Below are 25,581 nucleotides of genomic sequence, written 5' to 3' on the forward strand. Positions count from 1 at the left end.
GGTAAATGCTTGTCTTCTCTGTAGTTGCGCTATTTCAGGTTAAAATATCATTCATAATTGGATTGGTATAAATATGTCTTGAAAATACACATAGTGTCGCTGTCCGTGTAATGTGTGTGGTGTGAAGTTTAACCATACAGAAACAATTGCTTTTATTCAGCACTCTCACAATACTTATAATTAAAATGCAGGATAGATAGATAGATAGATAGATAGATAGATAGATAGATAGATAGATAGATAGATAGATAGATAGATAGATAGATAGATAGATAGATAGATAGATAGATAGATAGATGTTTACACATGTTCTTATGTGAGGCTTGTCACATTTTGTTTGATGTTTTTTATGACAGTTGGGACAGCAATTCTAGCAATGACAAAGGTCCAAGTGTCACTGATATCTCTCAAGTCTAAATTTACCTCTTAGCCTGGAGAGACGGGAACAGGTGGAGATCAGGCACTGCCAAATTCTTATGCTACAAATCTTACGGGTCACTTTTTCATGGGGGTGTGTGTTTAGGGAACAAGTGTCTCATTTCTGTGTGTATGCATAACAACCTTCTCAGATCCAAGAGAGTTTGCGGGGCAACACAACCCACATCGGGTTTCTGTTCAAAGCCAGCTGGTCTGGCTTTATTAATGCAGGGCATTTCTTTTCATTTTAATTTTTTTTTTATGATTTTGGAATTTTTTTGTAACCGTTTGATTAACCTGGCCCACAGCTGGAGCTGCAGGGTGTGACTTCCTGGGGAAGCACAAGAACGGCACCGGTGAGTTTTTCCTTTGCAAGCTCTTCCCTTCTTCCTTCCCCTCTTGTGATGAACCGAAAAAGTCTGTCTGTGGAAAAATTGAGAACTGCACAATGGCCGAGCACAGTATGTTGTAGAGACTGATGTTTTATTTGTCCTTCTGTAAGGGGATTTCAGTTCAAACAATGTGAGCTGTGAACTTTAGGGGGTCTGAAATGGCATAACGGCTAGTAGTCATAAACATAATGATTTGTACTAATTTATGTAGGTAATCTACAACTGAAATGATCACAGACACAATGGCTCTGTAATCCTGAGATTATTGGTGCTTTTATTTTGTTCTAATTCCTCAACATCAGAGTAAAATATTACTCCTGTTTAGAGTAATTGAATCCAACAACTATTTGCTTGGTTTGAAATGAAGCATGGGAGAAACCTCTGAGCCTCAGCACAGTGTAGGTTCTTCTCACTTCTGAGCTAGCTGCCACGACAGAATCAATATCAATTTGTATCACTCAGACCTTAGTAAAAGTTTGACATTGCTAGTTTAAGTTTGAAGTAACAGAGAAATTTGTGAGTTTACACTTGCAGAAGCGGTCTCTGAATGGTTTTATAAGTTTGCACATGAGGAGGAATCTGTGGGCAGTGTTTAAAAAGAAAGAAAGCCGAGAAATACCTTTCATTATCTGGAGACATTCAGAAAATGTAAAGAAAAATGCTATCACATACTGCATAATAAACAAATCCCTGTATAATTGAAATGATAACATGTTAGAGAGATGGGTGAATATGATGTTATGTCTTTCTCAGCAATGATATCCTTCAGACAGACAGATATACAGACATATACAGATAGATAGATCTGCTGCTTTTGACACGGTTAACCACCAGATCCTCCTATCAGCCCTACTGGCAAAAGGCATCTCAGGAACCACACTTCAATGGTTTGAGTCTTACCTATCAGATAGGTCCTTCAAAGTATCTTGTAGAGGTGAGGTGTCCAAGTCACAACATCTAACTACTGGGGTGCCTCAGGGCTCAGTTCTTGGACCACTTCTCTTCTCTGTCTACATGGCATCATTAGGTTCTGTCATTCAGAAACATGGCTTTTCATACCACTGCTATGCTGATGACACTCAACTCTTCCTCTCATTCCATCCTGATGATCCGACGGTAGCTATTCGCATCTCAGCTTGCCTGCTTGTCAGCTTGTCGCATCACCTTGCCAAGACAGAACTGCTTGTGATTCCAGCAAACCCATCGTTTCATCACAATTTCACCATCAAGTTAGGCACATCAACCATAACTCCTTCAAAAACAGCTAGAAGCCTTGGAGTTATGATTAATGATCAGCTGACTTTCTCAGACCACATTACTAAAACTGTCCGATCCTGCAGATTTGCTTTATTCAACATCAAGAAGATCAAGCCCTTTCTTTCGGAACATGCTGCACAACTCCTTGTTCAAGCTCTTGTTCTGTCCAGGCTGGACTATTGCAATGCCCTCTTGGCAGGTCTTCCAGCCAATTCTATCAAACCTTTACAATTAATTCAGAACGTGGCAGCAAGATAAATTTTTAATGAGCCAAAAATAGTACATGTCACACCTCTGTTTATCAATTTGCACTGGCTTCCAATAGCTGCTCGTATAAAATTCAAGGCATTGATGTTTGCCTACAAAACTACCACTGGCTCTGCACCCATTTACCTAAATTTGTTACTTCAGACTTATATGCCGTCTAGAAGCTTGCGTTCTGCAAGTGAACATCGCTTGATTGTGCCATCCCAAAGAAGCACAAAGTCACTTTTACGGACTTTTAAATTAAATGTTCCCTACTGGTGGAATGACCTCTCCAACTCAATCCGGACAGCTGAGTCCTTAGCCATCTTCAAGAATCGGCTTAAAACACATCTCTTCCATCTTTATTTGACCCTCTAACTTTAACACTCACTATTCTAATTCTATTCTTTAAAAAAAAAAAATCTAACTACCTTTCTAATCTTTTTGTATTATATTTTCTTTTCATTAATTATGCAATTGTATGTGTGTGTGAGTATTTGTAAAGACCTCTAACACTAGCTTGCTCTATTCTTTTTATTATTCTATCTGTTTTCTTTATATTACATTATTTAAAATCCCATGCTATGTGTACTGTGTTAACCTAACTGAGACTTGTTATAGCACTTATATATCATTGCTCCTTTTGTTGTTTTTGATTGCTTCCACTGTCCTCATCTGTAAGTCGCTTTGGATAAAAGCGTCTGCTAAATGAATAAATGTAATGTAAATGTAATAGATAGATACAGTTTAGTTGATTGGAAATTCTTAATCATTGCCCTGGTGGTGGAAACGGGAGTTTTCAATGCTTTAGCTCTTTTCTTAAAGCCACTTTCTATTTTGTGAAGCTCAACAATCTTGTTCTGCACATCAGAACTGTATTCTTTGGTTTTATACATTATGATGGATGATTAAGATTTATTTTTTTTCTGTGACACAGGAAGCAATTGCTGGATAATTTCATGTTCATAATCACCCTGGTGTGCTAAAAATGATTAATATGAATGGGAATATACTGTACTTCAGATATATTTTACTCATAAGAATTTCTAAGGGTACCATTAATTTTAGTCAACGTGTATTGGAGAAAAACATTTCATAATGAGATTTTCCCCATTTTAAAGTCTTATTCTTCAATGAAAGGTTAGATTTTAGTAAATTTTTAAAATAAAAGATCAATAGGATTATTAATTATTAACAATGCAAATTTATTTTCACAGCCTTTTTTTATCATACTTACCAAGGATACCAACAATTCTGACTATGACTATATATAATATATCTTCTGAATATATATAGCTATAAACATTAAACGTTGTATATTTACAATCTTTTCTAAGTTTTGAAAATCTTTTATAAGATTATAACATTTTCTTTTTCATTTAGTTTTGAAATCAGTCCTCAATAATAAATTTAATAAAATAATAATTGACATATGAAATCTAACATTTTTATGTAATTTCTTATGTATTTTCTTATTTATATTTACCTATATATTAAATTCCATTTTAATTTTATTAGTGTGTGTGTGTGTGTGTGTGTGTGTGTGTTTGTGTGTACAGATATGTAAGATTCATCAATATGGAATAAGTTTTGACATCAGCCCATTGAGAATAAAATGTACAGAATTTTCTTATAATTTCCTCATTTTTATTTACTTTAAATAATAAAAATATTTTTAAGACTCAAAAATATATGGCTAGTTTTGACATCAGCTTAGTCCTTTGAGAATAAAATCGTGATTCAATCTGCTTCCTCCTCTAGCGTAGTTTGTTTGCATTCTGAGAACAATATTTCTGAGGCAGCATATTTTTAAGAAAGCATCACTTACAAGCTTTCTGCCATCTAATCCCTCTCTTCCTGGGTGTTCAGGGTGTGACATTCTGCACCCCCCACCACCCCACCCCATGGAGACTCTGGCAAGGCAGCTCTGACCCAGTTTACCAAAGCTCCCATGTTTGTCATTTGAAAAACTTTTCTCGCTACCTAAATAAATAAATAAAATAAATCTTTGATCTGAATTGTGGTTGCGAAAGAGCGTTGTTTTCTCGCAGCAAAGGTGGTGCACTTTGTAGAGAAGGCACCTTTTTCTTTTTGAACCCCTCTCTGTCTATTCGCCAGTGGCTATGTCAGGATTTGGTTTGTCTGTCTGTCTGTCTCTCTCTGTGTGTGTGTGTGTGTGTGTGTGTGTGTGTGTGTTTCTGCACTAGTCCTCTTCTCCAGAGCTCCCGCAGGCTCCCGTGTTATTTGCAAAATCTATAATAGCCCCAAATTAACTGGCAATTACACAAATATGGCAGTCAGCCTTGGTTGCTTTTCCTCGTATTTATCAGTGCATCTAAAAGCATAAGCGATTTGACTTTAGCTATGAACTGAAGTACCAGCAGCACTCTGCGTTAAGGGTGCGACAAAGACGGACCTGTTTCTGCACTAATGCCACTATTAAGTCTACATTAACTACGAAACATATACGGTGTTGAGAAACAAACCCCCCACATTTATTTATATTAATCACAGTTGGCACGCAGGCGTACAGTAGTTGCCATCCTTATGTTGCTTATTGCAGATCCAGATGCTATGTTCTTGGGTTACATGCTTCCATATTACTGTCTGTCAGAGGAGTATTTCATATTTAAAACAAATTCTCAGAAAAAGGTGACATATTATACACATGGAAACGGTTTTATTTCCCTAGGGTTGAAAATAAAAAGAGAATTATCTTGGTCCTACTATAATTGCACGCAGTTTTTCATTCTTCTCTCTTTTTCATAAACTAACTGGAGGTGTAGTCTTGGCCGTCTGTTGTTGCTCCTTTATTTCTTTATTCTCTTTTCTCTCATTTTGCTCATCTTACTCTTCTCTGTCCCTTGGAGAGGGTGGCATCGGCGCAGCGCTCTGCTCCTTCGTGGATCTTACATGCTGGATGGGGCCCGTCTGAATCTACAAAACACGAGTGCTTCACCGCCTTTTGATCTCAGGCTAATCTCTGTTGCCTGCCTCCAGTCTCATCTTGTTTGAATAAGAATGAGTCTGGGGTGCTATTGCAGGCACAAAGAGGTTTAGGCGGCATCCGTTCAACACAGCAGCACTGCGCGGGTATATGTACATCCAGAATCGCTCCTCAGACTCGGCGCTCCTGTGCTTCTATATTCTCCAGTGTGAAGCTTCAGCGAGTGTGTGTGAGGGCGGTTTTCTGCCTCGTTAAAAACTCTTGACGTTTCATTTAGTCGAAGTAGTAAGTTAGTGGCTTTTCCTGCAAATATACCAAATATTTGACATTCCAACATTTTATTGCTCAAATTGATCAAATGTTTAAAAATCCTTCATATCTAAAACTCTTCAGGGAGAGTTGTCCAAAAATGAAAAATCTGTTTTACCATTTTATTTTTTTTATTTTTTTGCAGAGTGAAATTTAATGCAATGTCTGTGGGCTTCTTTTCCAAACAAGGAAAGTGAATAGTGAGCATGTCCTTCCACCTCCATATTTTTTTTAAAGAAAATAATTCAATTTATCATATTTGAAAACTTTAATAATACAAACAATTACTAAATGCCATTCAGTGCCATTCAAACCGACCCTGAAGTTTTGAACAGTATTTTACTGAGTTCTGATATGAGGATGAGTAAAAAATGTTAGAGACACTTTTAGGTGAGCTTATTTCTTGAAGGTCCTTTTTAAAATGTTGCTTTGTTTAATTTATGGGTAAGGCCATTATAATCGCACAACCTTTCCACTGTGGGCCTTAACATACAGTATATTCTGCAGTTTATGTGGCATAGAGAGAGGCTTCTCTTTTCAGTTCATGTCTCAGGTAAAGAGGACAATGGTCCTTTTTCTACTAGAGTCTGAAGAGAGAAATCAAGAGAGTTAAAAGTGTAAAAGTGAGTTTGATTTCTTTACCACCTGAAGTGTGTATGAGTGTAGCCGAGCAGCAGTTTCAACGCTGTCGGAGAGAGAGAGAGAATAAATGAGAGAACAACACAGACTGAGTGAAGGGATGAAAGAGACTGTATTTAAAAGAACTGCAGATGTCTAATAAGAAAACTTTTTCTGAAATGAAACACATCAGACATACTTATACATGTACGTATCCACCCCCCTGCACAGATAATCTACACTGTCTGGTAAAGCAACAATTATGACCAGTTTGAAATAAATGTAAGAAAATATAGGTAGAATTTCCAATTGCCTGTCCATAATGCCCACCATCTGTTAGGACCCGACTTCTGCACAAGCTCAGGAAACACCGGTTGGCATTCTAAGTCTGGAGAGAGAAAAATGTGATGTTGGCATCTTTTTTAGTGCCGCCGTTGTGAAAAAAAAAAAAAAAACCTTTTGAAACAATGAAATAACTGTGCAAGTTTCACAGAGGTTATGAGTGAATTCGTTTCCACCGTTCAAAGGAGGAAAAATCATTAGAGTATATTTCTTATATATTTATTTTTCCAGCTTTTAACATTAGACAGAAAAAGTAACTTTGAGCTGAAGGGGGAAAGATACAAAGATGTGTAACTAATCCAATCGACAGAATAATTTAGGTGGCAGAAACTGAGGGTGCCTCCATTTAACTCACAGTTAAACTCTTGTGTTATTTAGCTGTGATGGACAGGGTTGACTCAGCTGTGAGAAAGCCTTAGTGTGCCCCTGCTGGCAGAGGTATGTATTGCAGGTGCATATTTCACTCACAAGTCAACAGAGAACTGTTCAAAGAAACTGGCCTTTAAGCTGTGCTCATATGTTTGGAGTTAAAACAAATATAGAATTCAACTTATACTGTCATTTGACACTAACTCCTATTAAGGCCTCTATTAGCAAGTGGGACAGAGTGCAGGTGTATTGACAGGGGAGATAAAGACTTCAGTAGAGTGCAGGGTAACTGGAACTGGGGTGGCTTTTTCCAGCACACAGCTTTAAAGCTGAAACCAGAGCAGCAGCATCCTGCACAAAGGCTTAACCGTGTTGTGCTGTTTGTGGTTCATCTATAATGAATCAAAGGTGTAGCGTTCACGCGCTGTTTGCCCAACAGAGCATGCAAATTATCAAATTTGTCCCCACACGAGTCAACACTTCACTACCGGTTTTCTTCCTACCACATTGTGTGTTAGCGTGCTCAGATGCTGTTTAAATGCAATGAAGAGCGGGCTCAGACCATGATGATTTCATCAGCAATGCACTTTTAGAAGTTTCCAAGTTAAATGTATGCTTGGAAAGGTAAAGTTACACTTTTTGAATACTCTGAGATTCACTGAAAGTTGCAGACATATGTAATATGGCTTACTGTTGACTTTTTGAAGGGTCAGAGCTAATGTGAGATGAGATCCCAGCCTCTATTGAGAACTATTAAACCTGATCTCAAATGATCTTAAATGGCTGGTGTGATGAAGATAAATCAGGCATTCAACTGCTTAATATATTTGCCAAATCGGCCAAATATAAGGATGGCACTAATTCAGATAGCCTGCAGGATCTTTATGAAATTAAAGAATTATGCTTTATATTTAAAGGTGAACATGCAGAGACACGTCTTATACATTTGTGTGCAGCTACTGTAGCTTAAAATGCTTTCAGATGTTCAGAGCTCCTGATGGATAAATTGATTGATTTACAGATAACAATATCTTAAAAAATATCTGCCTTTTGGCCACAAGAATATATAAATAACTTGTTTTTTATATTAATAAATAGGTTAATTATTATATTATATTATATTATATTATATTATATTATATTATATTATATTATATTATATTATATTATATTATATTATATTAATTTTAAAATATAAGGCATGCCAACATAAAAACAGACATAAGGGTGACTGAACAATACATAGAGACACAAATTAATGCTGAACTGAAGCCAAAACAAAAATGCAGTTCCATAGCCCTCTAAAGCCATTTTTACACCCATTTGTGACTCTTACATAATTTTGTGCTGCAGAAATACCCCAGCTAGTAAGTGTTTTTCCTCTCCCTGCCTGTCGGTGTGTGTGTCTATCTGTCTGCCTATCTAAAACTTCAAAGTTTAAGAGAGGAAAGAGGGAAAGAGAGGAAATGGGTGAAATTGAAGGTGGCAGAGAGAGAGAGAGAAGCAGAGGGGAGGAGTAAAATAAACGGAGAAAATGAGGAGGGGAAAAGAAGAATCTATGATCTGGCCAGACTTGGGAGACAGCCTCATCCCGGCGCTCTCATGCACTGTGAAAGCTCAGCGCTGGTGTTTGAGCACTTGACAATGTTATCAGCTCTGACAGCCAGATTGTGTTTCACATGAGTGTGATCAGCAACAGATTACACACGTATACTCACGCATACACGCAAACACTAACAGCCTTGCTTGTTCCTGTTTGCCAAAGAAAATGTGTTGATGTTTATCGTGCTCTTAAAATAAAATGAAATAGAGGCCTTGTCCCTCTATCCTCCCGAATGCTACTTATGTCTGACTGTAGATAATAAGACACACGTGGGTAACTACCGGGCTCCCGAAAAGAAAACAACGTAGGCGGGATTGTTGTCAGCCACTAACATTGTGTATTTATCTTCCATCTCCTTACATCTGCTCGTTACAAACATGAACAGATGAGGCCGAAACCTCAAAATTACCTTTCTCTGAAAAGCCTCTTGTATGTGTATACGAAATGACATAACTGCTACTGGGCACTTTCCTTGTGGCTTTGAACTTACTGGAAATCGGATTGTTGATCCTGAGTGATGGCAAGCAGGGCCGACAGTCTGGTAGGGATCGACAGCCAAAGAAAACAAAAGGGAGAATAATTCATGTGGGTATACACATGTATACAGTATGTGTCTTTCTGTTTGTAAATTAGGTCAGGAAAACAAACTAATCTTTACAGTTTTATGATTCCATTGACAGAATCCCCCTTTTGAGATATTAGATTAAAGTGCCTTTGGGGAAATTCTGAGCAAATTTGAACAAATTTGGGCAAATTTGAACAAACTCATTAGTCAGCTCTATTGCACAATGTTTAGTAGACTGAACTAATGTAGTTAAATTTACCAATCCGAAATCAAATCAAATATATTTAAAATGTGTAAAATAAATAATAAACATGTAAAATGTTTATATGTTTATATATATATATTATATATATATGTATATATATATAATGCTCTTATATATTTATTTTACATCTTAAAATGTGTGTATATCTATCCATATAAAGAGAATGGCTGGAAACAAATTTTAAATATTTACCTGCAAATGTGCAATAAAGGTTATTTGCATGTGAGAAAAAGAATAACAGAAATGTATTATTTGTGGTTAAAACTGCAAGTGCTTGTGCAGATCTAAGTCAGCCAGATCACCATCAGTGATGTATGGTATAGTTGCTGTAGTTACTGTTGTTTCTGTTTCTCTTCCTGTTCTTTATCTAGTTTACCGAAGACATGAATATGCAAGAGGCAGCTCAGTAACATTGTTTATATATTTATTTATTCCTTTTGTAGTTCCCCAAGCCATGCCGTGTATCTTGAACACTGTGCCTAGATATAGCTATTAACACAGAAAGAATTTCTCTCTCTCTTTGTGTCTCTTCACCAGGTGCCAACTAAACAAACAAAACCGCACTCTGAAACCTAAGAGGGTCTTCCTGGTAAAACTGTGCGCTGGAACTGGAAGAACTGAAGCAATTGTGAACACGGTGGGTATAACATAATATACAAGCTTTTCAAATAGACATAACAGTTAATAAAAATGATACTGTGGCCTACTGATCCTGAGGCTAAAGACAATTTCATTGACTCATAAAGCTGACTGGCCAAATGTGAGGAAATGTCCATGTAAATATATGGGGAATCAGAGAATCTGATGAAACTTAGCATGTGCTATCATATAGCTGGTGGAACCGAAGCTGTATTGATCAAGATATTGAAATTACCTATAAAAATGCAATTCAAGATTACAGTGTCTTGTGACCCAGAAGTGGGTTCCCACGGAAGCTGATACTGCTGTGTCCAATTACAGTCTGTCAGGCAGATTAGCAGGTTTTATTAATTCATTAACTGATTAATTTCATGTTTTACCTCTACCTCTGGTTTGTTTGTCAGTTACTCAAGTGGTGCTTAAGGTTAAATCTAAGGCCATAGCTTCATGGAGCTTTGAAATACCTGCATGATGAAATTCAGATGACCGCTTTAAGATGGGGAACTGAAAAAAACAGCAATATGATAGTTTCTATTCCTTTAACAAAATTTAAACGTGAATTAAATTATTATTTTAAGCATTCACAGGGTGGTCTTTGGCATGGAGAGCTTTGGTGATATCAACCAAGGTTTCTCTAATTATCATCTCTTGATTCCTCAGTTAGATGCGTTAAAATCGTTTTATGGTGGGACAGATCTGTCTGTGATTTATTCATGTTTAGCATGTGTTACAGTACATATCTTCAGTGAGAAGGAGGCTCATTTAAATATATGGTGAGAAGATTGGGCTGTGAGAGGGCACTAATCTATGCAGGCTTATATACAGTACATCTAGTGCTAGGAGAAATTATCACTCTGTTTGGCTATATGTCTTTTCCATAGACTGACAAAGTCATTTATGTTACTTTATAGATTCTTCAGATCTGGATTTATTACTGCCCTGCTGCATACATTGTTTTCGAATGAACTAGAGAATAAAAAGTTCAGTCTCTTAAGAGATCCCCTACAAACTAAAAAAAAAATAAAAAATAATAATAATAATAAATAAATAAATAATAATAATAGTTTTTATGTTTACACCAAACAGTATGTTTCTTTCCATTAATTTTACTAACTTACAATGTTTCCGCTTGATTTTCTTTATTGTTCATTAAATTCAAAGTTATTGAAAAACAAGCAATGAACCTATCACCGCAGGCTTTCACTTTAAATATATCTAGGTTACTTCAAACAAAAAAATCTTTAGTTTTACATATTAATTGGCTGAAATATTTTACTGTATTTATTGCATCAGGGTAGGTTTGGGTCTAATTAAAACCTTGTTTCAGGTTCTTGTTAGGCTAATTGTAGCTACATTTAAGAGCTAAATAATATTAATTACATGTACTTACTTTAGGGTTATGGTTGTAGGATGAGGGTTTGGTTTAGTTCTATGTAATTATGCATAATGTATTGCTATTACAACAGTAAGTAAATTACAAATATGTAAAATATAAATCACTAAAAGTCACAAAGCTAAAAGTAGACTCTTTGTCTTTGCACATTTGTGATCTGACTTTATCAAGTAGAAGATAAAAACGCATTAATGTTGCGCTTCTTTCATTAAAACACTGGAGTGATGTAAGCCCGTCCCCCTTGAAGAGTAAACCCGATTATTTGCCCTGCGTAGAGCGAGAGAGAGAGAGAGAGAGAGAGAGAGAGAGAGAGAGAGAGAGAGAGAGAGAGAGAGAGAGAGAGAGAGAGAGAGAGAGAGGCGCGGAGCTCAACATCATCAGTCGCAATAACGGTTTAATCATTCCTCACCGTGGACGACTGACACCAACCTCAGCATCTTAAACGCTTTAATAGAGACAAGAAAAGAAACACGCATTAAGAAAACGACACTTTTCCTGTGGTGCTGGTGATTTTTGGTGGATTTTAAGTGTGTAGCGGTGAAGTCCACCCGGCGGCTCAACACCTTCCGTCAAACTTCACCGGACCATGAAGTAAGTGACACTGATACCGGACCCCGTGCGTAGTCTATTTGTCCGTTGATAGGCCTACATTATGTGACATTGTTTGGTAAACAGTAATTCGATGAGTTTATATCTCCGTTATTTCGCGAGAACACAAGGGAAAGTGTTACAGAATCTCCGTTAAGAAAGTTGACCTGACGACACACGTTATTTTTGTGACTGCTGTCAGGACAATCATTATTAGTGTTTCTTTATGTAGAGGGTTTTTTAAAGAGAGCAAACCAGGCGCGTGCTTTTTTGGGTCTTTTCAAGTACTTTATTAGCTCGCCGACACACTTTACATTCTCGTGTATGAATTAACAGTTACTGCCCTTGTGAATAGTAAAAGAGGTGTCCGGTGATGTATGGAGGTCCAAGGGTCATACACCGATAAATGTTGTATTGAATTAGTCTAACATGCGCTCACATATGATCAACTTTCATTCGCCTCATTGACACTATTCACTATTTTTATATGCAGGTAAATCAATCGCTACAGTCTAAAATTGAATTAGACCAACTCTGCTGTATCTTATATCCATACATCAATAAAACTAAAGAAAAAAATAAAAATACAGCAACACGAAAAGCAACATTAGTCATTCTAGACACTAAATATTTTATTACATCAACTCAAGCTAAGAGACTTTATCTGTTTATTATATAGCCAAAAGCCATAGTTTTCAGTTTTTATGAGAGTAATTTAATTAATAAATTTTTTCAGTAAGCTTAAACTTAAGATTGTATAAGCTTAAAACAAGCAACATTTATATAGCTACATACAAACTTGTGAGTTTATAGCCTAGAGAGAGAGAGAGAGATTTATTTATAAATAAATCTAGAGAGTGAAGATGAGGATCAGAAATTTACAATTTCATGCTACCATTATGAATTAAAGTGTTTACAAAAAAAAGAAAAGTGTTTTTTATATATATTTAATTGTGGCATTTGGGTGACATGACTCTGTGTAGGCAACATTTTTATATCAGTTTTTCAGGAGTTATTGTAAGAAGCTGTTATAATCTAATTACATTTGAAGTGACTAATTAAGCTGCAAAAAAAAAAAAAAAATCAGCACACTTTTACAAGCAAAGGTGAAGACAGATACAGATGTAAATAAAAGAATGAGATTGTTTAATTAACAAGAGAATTACTTTTTGGTGTTTTTTATGTCTTAACATACTTTTTCTAGCATTCCTGTACTTAACCTTTTGTTTTAACAATGTCAGTCGCACTGCAAAATTTCAAATAGAGGTATAATTTCTCCATGCAAAAGGGTGTCACGTATTGTATTTCTGTCACTTTTACCTCAGGTGCACTCTCTTTCCGACTATACTGTCGGACAGGCAAACACAATCAATGAAGCTCCTGTATATGTGTGTGTGTGTGTGTGTGTGTGTGTGTGTATGTATGTGTATGTGTGAGTGTCTCACCTGTTGCTCTTCTGGGATTTAGTGTTTGCTTAATCTGCCCAAGAGGAAAATGAACACACTCTCATGTGGACTCATATGATTACACTCAGAGGGTCCTCTCATAGCCGTGCACATATACGCACAGACACGCGCACACAAATACGAGCGGTCCTCCTCAGACCTGTCGTCTCTAGGAAATCACCAGGGATTAGGCTTCTGTCGATTCACAAAACCAACAGTGACAACATGGCCTTACACTTCTCTCAAAGAGGGATCAGCTCTCCACGTGTCACTCTGATTGGCTGAGGTACTTGAGCCGATTGTCAGGGGCATTTACAGGCACAGTTTGTGTGCCCCTCAGATGCACAAATTTACACTGGTTTGTACTGTCCAAAGAAAAGGATAGGTGAAATACACTTCTTTTGCTATCAGTTAAAGAAAGCATGTGCAGTGTAATGAATGGTTATTCATCTTCAAGCAAAGGCAGGCATTATGCAAAAAAAAAATATATATATATATATTAATTTTAAGTAATACTCATCAATCTAAATGTGTTCTAATCCCCCCCCCCCCCCTAAAATAAGTCATTATACATGTTTAAACCAAACATTTGCCACTATCTCCCACTAAGTTTCATGAGCTCACAGAGAAAGAAAAAAGTCTTCATTTTCATTGTAAATCTTCAGCAATAATAATAAAAAGTAATATCAGCCCATTTTAATACACAGCAGTGTGTTCATTTTGATTCAGTGAAGTTGAAATTTTCTCATTTAAATTTTTTTTTTCATACTCTCTTAGCTTAATTTACTAGGCTAAAAATTAGTTTAATAAAGCAAATAAGCCAGCTTCAGATAAGTCATTTTTACCCTCAAAGAGGTTATAATGTTTGGCAGTAGATGAATGAACTTAGCGCACACAAGTCTGTCCTGGTTTTTGCATAATGAATTGAACTTTGCTTCTGTCTTTATTTTGTAATTAGCAGTGACGCTTGGCAACTTTCTTTCTCGCTGTAAAGTGGAAGGTGGTGTATGGAGTGGATTCACCAGAGTGCATCTCAATCACAGCGGAATAGTCCTGCCTTTGATGTTTAATTATATTGTGAAAAGAATATTTCTGCATAAAATTGAATTTTTCAGCTGAGCTTTCTCTGTTCTAAAGATCTGCTGTGGGCTTACGTGGTATGTACCGAACACACAATAATTATTATGTATGCTGTAGAAGTCTGTGTGTATGTGCCTGGAAATAGTTCGGAGAGTTGTGTATGTGCATTTGCGTGAGGTGAGAAAAACTATAATTCACTGTATATTTATACTCGAGCAGATGATAGAAAGCTGGTAGAGGCTGCCACGAGGAGGCTGCGATGACAGACAAGTCAGTGTGCGTGTGTACGCCGAATGAATGTGCACAACATATCACGCTGCGAACATGAAAGAAGTGCTGTTCCAAAAAATCAGATGGGTAAAGGCGACTCCTGTTTCATATAAACTCCTCTTTAGCTTTGGGTGGTCCAGCATGGAGCCTCTTCTGGCCTTTCTCTCCTTAAACATCCAAGCACTTCCACTTTGGTCAGTATCTTAGTAAACAGAGCACATTTTAAGCTAGATAATAGTGCACAGAACATTAAAAACTGATCAGGAAAAGGTTCATCTATAGCTCATTTTATCTGGTCATGCAAATTGGATGCAATCCAGCATTTGTGAATTTATTTATTTTTATTTTTTTTGATGTCGCACTTCTCTTAGAGTTGGCGATTTAAAATATGCAGTTAAATAACCAGTTCAGAGACTTCACACTTTCAGATTTAATGAAAATAAATAAATAATTACATCTGGTCAAGTTTCTATGTCTTGATGGCACCCAACTTATCTTTAACCATCTGGATCTGCATTTGCCGACTCTGTGCTTAAATACTGGAGACGGAGAGTGGATTTCATGATAAAGCACAGTGGCACAGTGTGTGCGTCTCGCTTCACAGCAGAGGGACCTATGGCACACTGCTGGATGAGGGCCAAAAAAGCGACGAAAATCTTCACAAAAAAAAAAAAAAAGGAGACAAGTTGAGATGGTAGGGGAGAGGAAAAAATGCTGAAATATTTTCCAGCAAATGTAATTTATCTTTGTCAGTGGGGCAGCATAGCCCAGTCATTCTGTAAGGTTCTCCGGTGAGAGGGGGGACAGAGGGGCCTCTATGCCCCAGCTTCGCATAACATTCATAACCCCAACGTCTCTGTCGCCGGAGCTGCCCGTAGCACAGTGCCGTGTGGCAAGGCATGTATTTTTAGCAATTTTTGCACTCACAATGGACTCGACGGTCCTTTTGACACTTTCAAAGTGTCGTGACTCCCTGATTTTTCACATCATATACTGTTTCACATGTTATTTTTTTAGCTTGTTCGCTAGTAAACACAGGCCACTTCGTCTGACAACTCCCAGACGTGATTCAAATACGCTTGAACATAAAACGATGGAAGGAAATAAGAGTTTCTTTTCATTAGTGTGAGGTTGAGGTGTTTCATTCAGCCTAGCTTGCAGAGACAGCCTCTCAGGCGCTCGCAAGAGCAGCTCTCACGAGCGGTGTCCTGCCAAGCTACACACCTGTGTCTTTCTGCAGTCATCTGCGCCGTTCTCAACAGCGGCCTGTCAGCAGCGGAGGCTGAAACTTCGGAAAAAGCGTGCAGCGCTGGACACTCGAGATTCGAGGAAGAGAAAGAAAAAGAAAAGTCGTGAAAACCGAAGAGGAGATGTGTCTGTGAGCCTGGCACTGTGACACTTAATGCCTTTATGTTTGTGGTGGCGTTTGCACAGGGTCCTTCAGCAGGCTGTCATCCACCGCCAAAACAACCAATCAGACGAGCCTGTTTCAGCCATTGGCTGTCTGCTCTGTCTTAAGTCGGTTTTATTCCACTTTAAATGCCAGATGCAATTAATTTTAGACTTTATAGAATAATATGTTAAGATTTTAATTGTTATTTCTTACTGTGTTTTATATCAAGAAGAATGGATATAGATAGTTATAATATTGTTTTGAAAACTCTTCCATAAGCACTTAATAGCATCTTGCTGACGTCTTAAAAAAGAATAAATAAATAATAAAATATATATATCTGTTTCTTTTCTTTGTTTCATATCTAACAATGGAAAAAGATCAGTCTAGGAGCTATCTAAGATTTTTACTTTTCTTCCCCCTTCTCCACAGTACACTGTTTACTTTGATGTATCACTTTTCTTCCAGTAGTTACTCCGAAGTACAGCCAATGATGTCATTAATTTTATTACAGATGCTCCATCTGGAAAAGAAGAGAATGAAAGAGAGAGAGGGAGAGAGAAAGAAGGAAAGGAAATGTGCAGCACCGACTTGTATGCATAATTAATAAGAGCAGCCCTTCATTTGAAACTTCAAGGTTTGCTGGCCAGTGCAGGACGGGCTGTGGAGTGCTCTGCTTTGTATGGTGAAGTGCGGAGGTGGCTCCTTTCACCTGCAGCTGCTGTGGAAAAACAAATAATCTTGTGTGAGCGTGTGTGTGTGTGTGTGTCCGCGCTCAACCCTGACAATGGCGGGAGCTCCTGTGACAAGAGACCATGTGATGCAGGCGTGTCATTAAACTGCTCGTTGGCCCGTGGCCCACACTTCCTAAATGTTGCTGTCCCGCCAGAAATAGCTCAGCCATGAGATTGACTTTTTTTTGCGTGTGTTTGTCTGCCTGTGTGTGCATATGTGTGCCAGGGACTACGATTGTGAGCCTGCAGCATTGTTCAGGTTAATATTGGTCACTGTCTTATTTTTGGATCAGAGCGGCTCATGGGTTATAAATAGATGAGGAAAGGAAGGGAGATACCTGCCGAGACTCTGGTGAGCTCTGCTGTCCCCCCACTGCTCAATATTCATGTTGTATACTCTTAATATCATGCTCTCCGTATACAGAATTTGATATGTGTTGTTTTAACAGGAACTTATTAAATGGAAATATGACTATAAGTTAGGCTTGAGACAGAGCCTGCTTTATGGTCTTCTCAGTTGGCAAAGAGAAGGTAGTGTGCGATGTGAAGAGAGAGAAAAGAGTGCGTAGGCATGGAGTGTAATCTAATAGGGCGATGTCCACATCATGGAATATTTTTAGAAGTGAAGTGCTAATTTTATTTCTTCATTACAAACTTGAGCTGTTTATGAACATTAAAATATTTTACCACCTCCAGTAGAATACAAAAAAAAAAAAACTAAAAGTTTTTTTTTTTTTTATGTGAATGTAAAGTGTAAAGTGTTAAAAATATTCTTAATAAAACTCAATCAACCTAACTACACCAGATTGCACCAAGTCAGATTTAAGCATTAAATAGATCCTTAAGATTAATAAACCTGAAGTTAAAATGCATATTACACCTTTACTGTTTTACTTTTAGTGTGTGTTAAATTCAGTGAATTCAAATTACGAGGTTCTTTGCTAAGCAAATAGTTCAGTTTATTTACTTTGTTTTAGAATGTGTACAGTACCATTCAAAAGTCAGTAAGATTTATATTAATTACTTTTATTCAGCAATGATGCATTAAATTAATTGTAGAAAGTGATAGAAAGTGACAAAGACATTTATAATATTACAAAAGATTTCTGGAGTAATGGCTGCTAACAATTCAGCTTTGCCATCAGATAAATAAATTACATTATGAAATATATTTGAATAGAAAACAGTTATTGAAAATTGCAATAATATTTCAAGACATTACTGTTTTTACTGTATTACAATCAAATTAATTCAGCATTCCTGAGTGTAAGAGACTCCTTCAAAAACCAGAGTCCAAACTTTTGAACACTACTGTATATTTGCTTAAATCAAACCTTAGTGTAAAGAGCTATGCACTTAGCACATTACGACGTCCCCAGCCCTGTTGCTAACTGTTAAGATTGTGAATTAATGATGTGGCATGATTGAATTTGACTCGGCAAACATTTTCTAGTTTCCCGCTGGTGTCCCTCTAGAGGGGTTGTGTATTGGACCTCTGGACTCTACGTTAGCACCTGTAGACCGCAGAGAGGCCTGAACATAGGCCTGACACCTTGGTTAGATTAGAACAACTTTAACTGTAGCGTCTGAAGTTACAGTGCTGTTGAGGGAAAAGGTTTGCAGGGGGATTTCAGAGTGGTGTATCACTTGTGTATGCATTGTAAATGACAGAAACTGTCATAATCTCTAAAATACTTACTCAAAATCTTACTGCTGTTGTCTCTTTCAACAACACTAGAGTAGAGGACACACAGTGGTTGCTTTTATCCTCAGGTTATTGTTTCCCAGGTCAGATTAGAAGTGATGTGCTCTGTAGGCCTGGTAACGTAGGAGGTGTAATCTTATTTTATTCATCATAATCTTTCGCAAGAAAGAGGAACTGCTCTTGTCAAGCTTCAGCGATCAGGTGAAGAAACCTCATGTTAATAAAGCAGCAGTTAGCTTCTTTCCCTTTCTCCCTGAACGGGCATGTGCCGTTATATTAATGCGTTTATGACAGTTTAATTGGATAAGCAGGCCGCTCGTAAAAAGTCTACAACTGTTTTCACCAGGGCAAAGCACAGACCTTTTTTTCCACATTCTTCAAAATGCTGCTAGGCAGCCCGTCGATGACCCACTTCTGAAACGGTCAAGAAAACAAGTAAGAGCCAAGCACGAATCGTGGAGAATGACAGAGAGAGGGCAAAAAAAGGGTAATTTTGTTAGGAAGTCGATTAGAATTTTTGCTTTCCCTCTTTCTCTCTTACTTATCCTAAACACAGCCGACTTTTTTTTTTTTCTTCTCCAAGCTCCCCTCCAGTGGAATCGGAAAAGTGAGGGACTGGGAATGCTGGTGTGGATTAGCTTCCAATGCTTGGCTAGCCCCCTCGGATAATTACATGTGTAATGAGTTTTTTATTTGGGATAATGCGCAGCAGGAACGTCTGCCTAACGCCGGAGCTGGGAGCAGACCCAGGGAGAGTCAAGGATAGCATAGGAGGATGGAGGAAAGAGGAGACAGGAGAAAGACCGTCCCCACTATCGGCACCAGAACGTGGAAAGGGAGGCTCGGCAGAGAAGGGTTGGGCATTCTCATCCCTTTTCAGGGTCAAACGACCACAGGACATTTCTCAGGGGTGGGGGGAATTGGAATCTGCAAAAAAAAAAAAAACATACAACGCAGAAAAAGAAAAACAACGGTTTAGGGGGAAAAGGGCCAATGTGTGCCCAGCAGTGCAGAAGGGAGTGGAAAAGTCCATGGGTGCAAACGCAAAGGAGGGAGGGAGAGACGAGTTGTGCTATCATAAGCCGAGGGGGACAGCTGGGGTTATGTGAACACTGCAGCTGGATCGGGAGCCGAGGGAGATCGCCAGGCCGATCCCTGTGCTGCCGAGTGGCTGGAGCCTTGAGAAAAAGCTTCCCTCCCTTCGCAACCTTCTGCAGGCTGCACTTTCCCAAACCCCCCTTCTAAAAATGAGATGGTGTAGATAAGCCTCCAGAAAACACACACACACAGAGACCTGATTTACACAACACCGGCTGTAAGCACTTGCTTTCTCTTGTTTTCTTTTCCGCTCTTATCGAGTCGAATCGAGAAGCGGTCATTATTTAGCTAGAGTGAGTGATTACCATCAGAATAACAGCAATTAGAAGGGTGATTATTTTTTATATAAATGCCTAAAAAAACAACACGATATGTATCTCGCAATTTTTTATTCTTCCGCTGAGCAGAGATTTTTCTTCTTTTTTTTTTTTTTTTATTTGACTAGCATATTTTTTTCCTCCTCCATCGAGATGACTGAAAAGTGTGAAGCAGAAAAGTGAAGCCGTTTAATCCGGCATGCTGCATCGCAAAACTTTTGCTGTCACTGTTTTCTGATCACATATAAAAAAAAAAAAAAAACGTCACAGGCCCGTCACAGCTGCAAGACACAAGAATCACGCAGTAAAGGAAGCTATGCAAATGTGTGCAACCTGACACGCTGCTGAACAACAAGGTAAAGCCTGAGAAAATAAATAAATATATAGTGAAATACATGCGCGCACATCACACACTACACATGGATACTCCTGTGTGGAGGATTTGAAAGAAGAATGAAAAAAAAATTACAAGTTGTGGAAAGGACATCTTAAATGTAACTGTGAAGCTAAAACATGAGAAAAAAGGAAACAATTACCCTTAAAAGAAAACTATAAAATCTAGTCTAACCATTGAAAATCTAATATTTACGCTCACTTTTCTTTCCCTTCTTTTTTCCTCCTCAAGGGTTAACCAGCAGTGCTTTATCTGATCACACTAGCTCTGCACTCTAAACCTCCCGTCCATGTTTGAGGTTTTCTTTGAAAGTCCGGGCCGTTTTGATTCACCACAGCTGTGCTGACTCTTTAATCATATGCTATCTTTTCACTGCTTTGCCCCATCTAACCTTCTCTCTCCCTCCCCTCCCCTCCCTCATCCCTTAACGCATCTTAATTGGTTGCTTTCTGTGACAAATTACGAGCGTGTGCTTTGATGAGGTCGGGGCAAGCCGGTACTGGAGTAACTTGTGCCAGCCCCTGGTGGTTCCTCTTACCACTACAAAAGGGGGGTGGGGGTTATGCATCGGCATGCTGAGACCGTAATGAGAGACTGGGCCCGGGGCAGCCTGGTCCCCCTGCTCCAAGCTGAGAGGACATGAAAGGGGGTTTGCAGGTATCTTACCAGAACAGATCAGAATTCTTTTGTTTTTTATTATGATATATTTAATTATATGTATATATTGTGTGTCTATTTTCATATGTATTTTCTTTTATATATATTCTTTTCATATACATATTTATTTTGTAAATATAATAAATATTTCAATGTATTAATTCATAATATTTTGTAATGCAAAACTAGGCCTGGGGCTATCTTTTCCCCAAGGTCCAAGCTGTGAGGACATCAAAGTGGGGTTAGAATTTTGATACAAGTCTTTAAATATATATATATATATATATATATATATATATATATATATATATATATATAGAGAGAGAGAGAGAGAGAGAGAGAGAGAGAGAGAGAGAGAGAGAGAGAGAGAGATGCTTTTATTAGCATGCTGAGAGTGCTCTTTATTTCACAGTTACACAATTTGCACAGTACACAAAGTAAAGGTGCTTCTCGATGCCATAGAGCCTTTTTGTCTAAATGGTTCCATAAAGAACCTTTTAACATCTGGAGAAACTTTCTGTTTCACAAAAGGTTCTTTGTGGCGAAAGAAGATTTTTCAGATTAGAAAACGGTAAGAAAGAGATGGTTCTTTAAAGAACCTTTGACTGAATGATACCTTGTGGAACCAAAAATGTTTCTTCTATGGCATCGCTGTGAGGAACCTTTTAAGCACCTTTATTTTTAAGTGTAAAACCTCAAAAAAATTAAATTATTAAATTATAAATTATAAAAAAAAAAATTCAGAGTACCGTTGCTTCAGTCATACACATTCAGATGGGCGTCCTATGACGTTGAGTCGTGTCTAGAGCTGTTTTGAAGCGTCCCGCCCATGAGCATTGCATTTTTTTAGATGACATGTCGAGTTAAAAATAGCTCAGCTTTTATAAACGTGTCTCAAAACCCCAGTGTGCATCAAGCTGTTTTTGATCACATCTTACGTAAAGGCCCCCTAAGAAATTAATCTAATGGAGGTTCGGTGCACTCAAAATCAGCCTAATTATACAAGTTTCCTTAAGTCGACTAGTCGTACATGCAACTCTCCAACTAGTTGGTTTACTAGACATCCCTAGTCTTGCATAAAAGGAAGTGAGGCCAAGAAATGGAAGCAGTGATTCAAGAAGGAACCGTTAGAGAGGAGGAAAGAGAGATAGGCGTCACCCAGTCATTTTGCCACTCATGTTTAGATAAATTCTAACTGCAACAATCAGGGTTTAATTATCTGCAATGTCAACAGCGCAAAAATTATTCCAACAATCAAGTGGATTAACTTGCGCTTAAACTGAACAGTGACATCACTTGAAAATCAAGGTGGGGGAGGGCAGAATAATGGGATAACATTTTGCAGCAGGAGATTTGAGATAGTGTCTGGGCTCACGTAATCTTCATCTCCTCTTCCGCGCTCTCTTCCTCCCGATCTGGGTTACTCGGTTTCCTCGCAGAGCTTTGGGACTGATGAGAGAGAGAAATGTGGGGGGAAAAAGAGGCAGGTCAACGTTTTGAAGGACATCCTTGCTGAATGTGTTTCAACTTCAAATTATGTTCTCCCTGACAGATCTAAATGTCTTTTGTGATCAGTTTAGATGTCTTCAAGTCACCTCAAGGGGGTCAGAAATAGCATGTGTGATGTTAGGGCAGCTATCAATTCATTTCTCTGGTCAGTGTAGGCACAGGGAACAGTCATTTGGACATATTGCTTTGAGAACTGCAGTGGCAAGGTTTCAAAATGACAAGTCATGCCATTTGCTTACAGAGCAGGTCACAGATCAGTCAGAAGAGCGTATTTGCATTGCTGAGTTTCCAACCATAATGAAAACATAGAGATTCCTACATATTGCAATATACTAAATGTAACCTGATAAGAGCTGGAGCTATCTATCTATCTATCTTTGAGAGAGAGAGAGAGAGAGAGGGAGAGGCTGTTGAGTGTTAGTTTTTATGTACTGAGAAAGTTCTTCCACTTAATACTGAGTGAATTATTTTCACAGTATCTGTACAGAAAGTATTTCAGCATGTACTACTATTATTAAAATGCTTCATTAAATTCAGTAAACTATACATTTTGATGTAGCTACAGTCTTTGAGATTGAAGAGATTCTTATATTACTGGAAGTAAGAGTTATGTAGAGGGAGCTCAATCTGTAGAAAGATCAACAGATAACTTAAAGTATAGAAAATAATGATGAACGGTGATTTGAAACTAGATTCAAACCAAATAATGCTGGACTTTGGGGAAGTCAGAGAGGCATTCATGTTATATTAATGTATGTAGAACCAATGAAGTAAGTAACTGTTGATTCCTGACGAGATATAAGAAAGGTATCGCAGCAGAATCCTAAAAAACACATTGTTTAACATAAATACACAAGAAAAGGACACTTGAGGTGACACATTTAATGATATAGCAATCTCATTTTGATTTGAACCTTTTTTGCTTGCTTTTGAGTACAGTGAAAATGAAACAAACATCTGCTTGCCGACTCTTACGCCATCATTACTGAAACATCATAAAAATAACTTTCATGCAATCACTGCCGATTGATCGGAGAGGTTGCTCAACTTCCCTTTTTCACCTTACCCCCTTTCTCCCCCTTCAACCAGCATCTTGTAAAGCCACTGCAAGAAGGAACCATACAAAAATTCCCATGAACAATCTTTAAGTCATTGCAGTGAGATTCTGTACATGAATTCAATTTAAAAAAAAATCCAGAGAAAAGATCAATGATAAAGAGGCAAAGGAAGTATCTTGGCCCTCGCTCTTGCCTGGTGAGCCACGTTAGCCTCTGGGCTTAATTGAAGCCAGGAGGGAGCGTTTAATAATTGCTGTCAGAAGATCAAATTTAATTCTCTTTTCACAGGACCGCTGTAGGGTAGAGTGAAACAAATTGTCATCGGAGATTTCCAAATGAACAAAGCTTTTAATTAGTCTGATTAGAATACCGTGGTACAGAGGGAGAAGAGGGGATAGAAAAATGTGCAATGAAATAATCAGAGGATCATCTGAGCATGCTGTCTTGTGTTGCGGGGAGGTCACATGACTTTGTCTATCACCCTCAAAAACATGGCTGACATCGCAAGACATTGGCATTCTCTGCCAGCAATCTTTTTGGGTAAAGATATCAGGCCTTATCTGTTGACAGTGACAAGCTTAGGTTTTTTGTTTTTTTTTTCTTTTCTTTTATTAAGTTCTTTGTGTGCAATGCTTCACAGCAAATGCGTTTGTCATTCTTGTTTTAGCATAAACATGCCTGTTCATATACAATTCAGCTTTCAACGAGAGTGACGCTGCTTTCTAGAAATGATGTGACCCTTTTACATTTTCAGAATTTTAAAAGTAATTTCAGTAAAACTTGAGCTAACCAAATAGTTGCCTGTCATGCAAAACAATGTGAGAGCCACTGTGAGTTTGTGTTTTTAAATAATGTCATATCAATCGTAACTTTATGCTGAGTTAGTCGCAATAGATTGCATATACTTTAGTCACTATCATTATTGTTACAGATATATTGACAATTAAAAGGGGTTTGACCACAGTTATTAATTCCTACATTATTCAGTGCACTTCTGAAAGATGATGTACTGTAGAGTTATTCAAATCTTGCCCTGGAGGGCCAAATACGGTGCAGATTTTAGGTCTAACCCTAGTCAAACACACCTGAGCATGCTAATCAAAGTTTTTGGGATCATTAGAAAATCACAGGCACCGCATTGGCCCTCTAGGTGAATGCCCTGATGTACTGTATGAACAAAACAAAATGAAACCAGATAGTAAATATGATTGTTTATCTCAAACACTGAAGATGTGAACGTAGTAATTGTAAATGCAGTCATAGTCATTGCTATTGAAATTACATGTCTATCATGCAAACGAGTCCGTTTCTCTTTGGTTTTTCTTTTTTTTTTTTTTTTTTTTTTGACATGCTAACGTAGTTGGACCTTATTTCAGTTCTCCTTTCTGTCTTTAACTCTGTTCCAGTATACTAAGAACTCACCCAGAAGTCTGAGAGATTCTTTGAGGTAATGCCTTATTGACCGATGAAACCACCCAAAGCAACTCACGCAATCTCCATTTCATGTCCACCGCATGGCAATCGCCCTGTTGACCAAGACCAAGCCGCTGTTAGAGCTGTAATTTTTGCCTTATTTTTTACTAACAGCTGGGCGGCCAGAACAGGACAGTGATCAGTCATTACACCATTCACTCAGTATGTGTCTGTCAGCTGAGCAGCTGGCTTCAGCGTGCCTCTTTCATTTACAGTTGACACAGTATGTTGTGCCACGCTTTTCTTGGGCCAGTAACCAACCGCTAATTGAAAGATAGCTCTCACCTTCCCTGGTTCTGGCTTTAGCTGGCCATACTTCTCTGTTTACTGACTTCATCAAGGATGCAACTGCTGTTCACACCCTTTCATTCTATTTTCCACTGTTGCGCTAGATCAGGTGCCACCATATGAAAGACCAATACTACTGTGCTTTTTCATCAGACTTTGCACCAAATATCCATACTTTCCCATTACAAAGTATTCAGAAAGCAATTCATC

General features: G+C 38.0%; 1 protein-coding gene across 7 annotated transcripts in view; it reads left to right on the forward strand.

The window, feature by feature from the left end:
• The first annotated feature begins 573 nt into the window (after positions 1 to 573).
• Positions 574 to 25,581, forward strand: part of mef2cb (myocyte enhancer factor 2cb) — a 75,246-nt gene continuing 50,238 nt past the window's right edge. For 6 of the 7 annotated variants that reach the window (XM_059550169.1, XM_059550164.1, XM_059550166.1 and 3 more), the window contains exon 1: positions 11,721 to 11,953. The gene's annotated coding sequence lies outside the window, so the exon portion shown is untranslated. Of the gene's footprint in view, positions 774 to 9,867; positions 9,968 to 11,720; positions 11,954 to 25,581 lie in introns of those variants that run through there. The other variant, XM_059550165.1, reaches the window with a different exon arrangement.

The sequence above is a fragment of the Carassius carassius genome, chromosome 5, assembly GCF_963082965.1.
Source record: "Carassius carassius chromosome 5, fCarCar2.1, whole genome shotgun sequence".
Taxonomy (NCBI): domain Eukaryota; kingdom Metazoa; phylum Chordata; class Actinopteri; order Cypriniformes; family Cyprinidae; genus Carassius; species Carassius carassius.